This window comes from Sinocyclocheilus grahami, unplaced genomic scaffold, assembly GCF_001515645.1.
Source record: "Sinocyclocheilus grahami isolate Dianchi unplaced genomic scaffold, SAMN03320097.WGS_v1.1 scaffold149.1, whole genome shotgun sequence".
Classification (NCBI taxonomy): Eukaryota; Metazoa; Chordata; class Actinopteri; order Cypriniformes; family Cyprinidae; genus Sinocyclocheilus; species Sinocyclocheilus grahami.
In genome coordinates, this window is record NW_015505328.1 from 862339 (window position 1) to 866276 (window position 3938).

The window sequence follows — 3938 nt, forward strand, 5'->3', positions numbered from 1 at the left end:
TGTTGACTACTGTATATATATATATATATATATATATATATATATATAAGCAAAATGTTTTACAGATTTAAAAAAGTTTGCTATTCTTCGTCAATAAAATATAAAAACATAATACTTCCACAAAACATCAGTTTTCTCTAGATGTTTATCAAATATTATACTTGGTCTACTTGAAATTAAACCTTACCCATCCACTGTACCTTATTTTCTCAGGTTTTTCAGATCGACAACCTTGCTGCAACCATAAGAGAAGAGAAGAGAAGAGAAGAGAAGAGAAGAGAAGAGAAGAGAAGAGAAGAGAAGAGAAGAGAAGAGAAGAGAAGAGAAGAGAAGAGGAGAATATCAATGGTATGTTATGGTATTCAATCTGTGACATTATACATCATAGACAAGGCTGGAGTGGAAAAGTGGGTGATAAGTGGGAACACTTGATATGGAATATCATCACACATGGGTTCATAGTTGCACTTAGAGAAGGTCTGATCTCATGCAGACCTGAAGTAGAAAAGTCTCTGAAGTGGTTTCAGCTCTCAGGCTTCCTCTGAACTCTGTACCTACATCTCATTATATATTCAGAGACACCAAGGTTTGTCCCTCTAAACAGCATGAGATCTCGCAAGCGCTCTGATTTTTTTTCCCCAGGCCAAAAGGCCAAAATTAGACAAAATGGAAACTGACCCTGCTCATTTCAATGACTCTTTCAATTCAAGTTTATTTGTATAGCGCTTTTCACGATACAAATCGTTGCAAAGCAGCTGTACAATATGTGACCTTGGACCACAAAACTAGTCATAAGGGTAAATTTTTCGAAATTGAGATTTATACATAATCTGAAAGATGAATAAATAAGCTTTCCATTGATGTATGGTTTGTTAGGATAGGACAATATTTGGCCGAGATACAACTATTTGAAAATCTGGAATCTGAGGGTGCAAAAAAATCAAAATATTGAGAAAATCAACTTTAAAGTTGTCCAAATGAAGTTCTTAGCGATGCATATTACTAATCAAAAATTAAGTTTTAACATATTTACAGTAGGAAATTTACAAAATATTTTAAGGAACATGATCTTTACTTAATATCCTAATGATTTTTGGCATAAAAGAAAAATCAACAATTTTGACCCATACAATGTATTTTTGGCTATTGCTACAAATATACCCCAGCGACTTAAGACTGGTTCCTCTCTGACAAAAAGTATACTTTTTGCATTTGCTTTTCATAGCAACAAATTTGTGTTGAGAACATCTGGAGGGTCTATTAATTGCATTTTCAACAAGTCATGCATTAAATTCAGCCAATTTTAGAGTCACCAAGAGAGGAAGACAACTCACTGAGCCAATTCAGTCTTAAGAGTATTTCAACATTTGATGCGTGCATAGAAATGAGATGAAAATCATCCTCTCAGGTTTGTAGCGGGGATAAAGGACACACTTCCAGGACATGTTTTCCAGGAGTTTGATCTGCCATTCACTTTTCATTATGAAAACTGCAGATGACCCGTTGCATCTTAAAACAGATTCCCCGTCATGTCTCAGCCATGGAAGCTCAGAGAAAGCAGGAGAACTGATATTCCGCAAAAGGCTTGAGTCTTTCTCCTGTCACTGGCGTCTGTTCCATCCAAAGGACCTGATGAGAAAATGTTCCTGTCGATACTTCAGCCTCCAATCATCCCTGATCACTCAGGCATGAAGTTTTCCACGCTGTCACCTCCCCTACCACCCACACTCTTATCTATTTTATCAGCTAAATTGCAGGATTATAGATTATAGGTTGCATTTCAGTTCAATTTGACATTCATGTCTACAGCTATTAACATCCAAATGATGCACTAGGAGTTTCCAAAATGTTCTAGTGGTAATTAAGAGCTAAAGAGGTTTCATGACCCAACAGATCACTGAGAGTCAAAGACATTTTTTTTTCACATGCCTGTGAATTTTGAATGAAACCAGTATTTAGTTGCAAGACTTAACATTTAATGAAATAAAGTGAGTAAAAATCTGGTCTGAAATCTGTATAGTTGAGACTTGCTAAGTTATATTCATCTAATTAATATTCTGTAAAACATTAAGAAAAAGTTACAAGTTCAGAACAATATTATTCATTTTTGAGTGAACTATCCCTTTAATGCCACCCTCACCTCCATGTGATCATTATATTGAGCCCATCGGGTCTCAATGCAAAAGTTTCAAACAGACCAAAAAGTTAATGCAATTATGGTGAATAAACACACATTGACAACAGGCCTACAATTTGGGACACTGGCAAGTGATTATGGTTTTCATTAACATATGTGATCACATTTCACCAACGTCTGTCCTCGGTAATGTAAGAAAAGGAGGTCTCATTATTACAGTGTTTGGAGCCCCGAAGCATATCTTTTCCTCACGGTACGTGACCCCAATCAGCTTAGAATTGATGAGATACTGTAGATGCAGGCCTGCAGCTGGCTAACCAGCACACGATCTATGGAAAGTTCCAGACAATCCATGACGACTTTCTTTGAACTCCTGTAATGAGGTTATTTATCAGACTTCCATCTTCTACAATGTAACAGACTGTGAAAGGGTTTACGTGAAGCGCTGGAGACAGAATATTTCCACCGAACCACTGATGAAAGAGGCACTGTGTGGCGTCTTTAAAGTGACCGTGTAAGTTGCTATAACCCCGAAGCCCTGCTTAAGATCAGGCTACAAAACACAGGGTTTCAAACAACCAAAAAGTCTTGAAAATGAAATAAAAATCAAGTAAATTATTATGTTGATTATGGTTCAAACATGACACCCAAGCACAAGGCTGGTTCTGTGAATCTTGAAATGACTGACTCATTAAAAAGAACCAGTTCATAAGAGTCATTTTCTTGCACTGCTGTGTGAAGGCAACCCTGGAGCGCTGACAAAATCACAAACGGATGCACACAAAGCTTTGTCAACTAGACTTTAAATTACTGTTACACATTTTAAATGTTTACTCACATTCTGGAGTCCTGAAATAGGGAGCACTATATATTCAAGCACATGAATCTCCTGAACTGATTTTTGATTTGCGATCAATCTTAAAAGGCAAGACATTATGCCTTCCTCAAATACTGCAAGATTTCACTCTACATTCTCTCTTCCATAGGCTTGAGAGAGCAAAATGTTCTAAGTCAGACAGCATAAAGCCTTATTCTGTTTTTCATGACCAACACTTGATTTGTAAGTTAAAAGGCTGTTTTGCGAGTTAATAATTCAGTGTCCTGACTGTGAGAGGAGTTACTCTGGTGGTCTGAGGGGGAATAGAAGCACTAAGAAGTGGATGGATTAATCATACGGAAGGATACACGTCTTCTTTAGCAAACCGTGCTTGCTTTTGAGTTTGAAGACTAAGTTCAGAAAACTGTAATCAGTGACAGCTTATAAAGAAGGCTTAGGGTGCTCTTCTGTATTTAAGGTCATACATTTTTGCGCGAGTGTAGATTTGAAAAACTCACATAACTATCTAATCTTTGGACTTTATAATCTGGCGAACGTGCAAAAGCATATTCACATGTAAATCCTGGCTAACATATGTACTGTATGTGTGAGTGTGTGTGTATACTATGTATGTATTTATAAATATGTATACATATATCACAATAATTTTTACATATGTACACACAATATACTGTGTATATATACGTATATATATATATATATATATGTGTGTGTGTGTGTGTGTGTGTGTACTACATATGTATATATATACTGTATATACACATACATATATACATAACAAATGAAATCAGCAATATAAACATATGTATATATCCATGTTTGTTATGTAAATATGTGTGTGTGTGTGTGTGTGTGTGTGTGTGTACTACATATGCATATATATACTGTATATACACATACATATATACATAACAAATGAAATCAGCAATATAAACATATGTATATATCCATGTTTGTTATGTA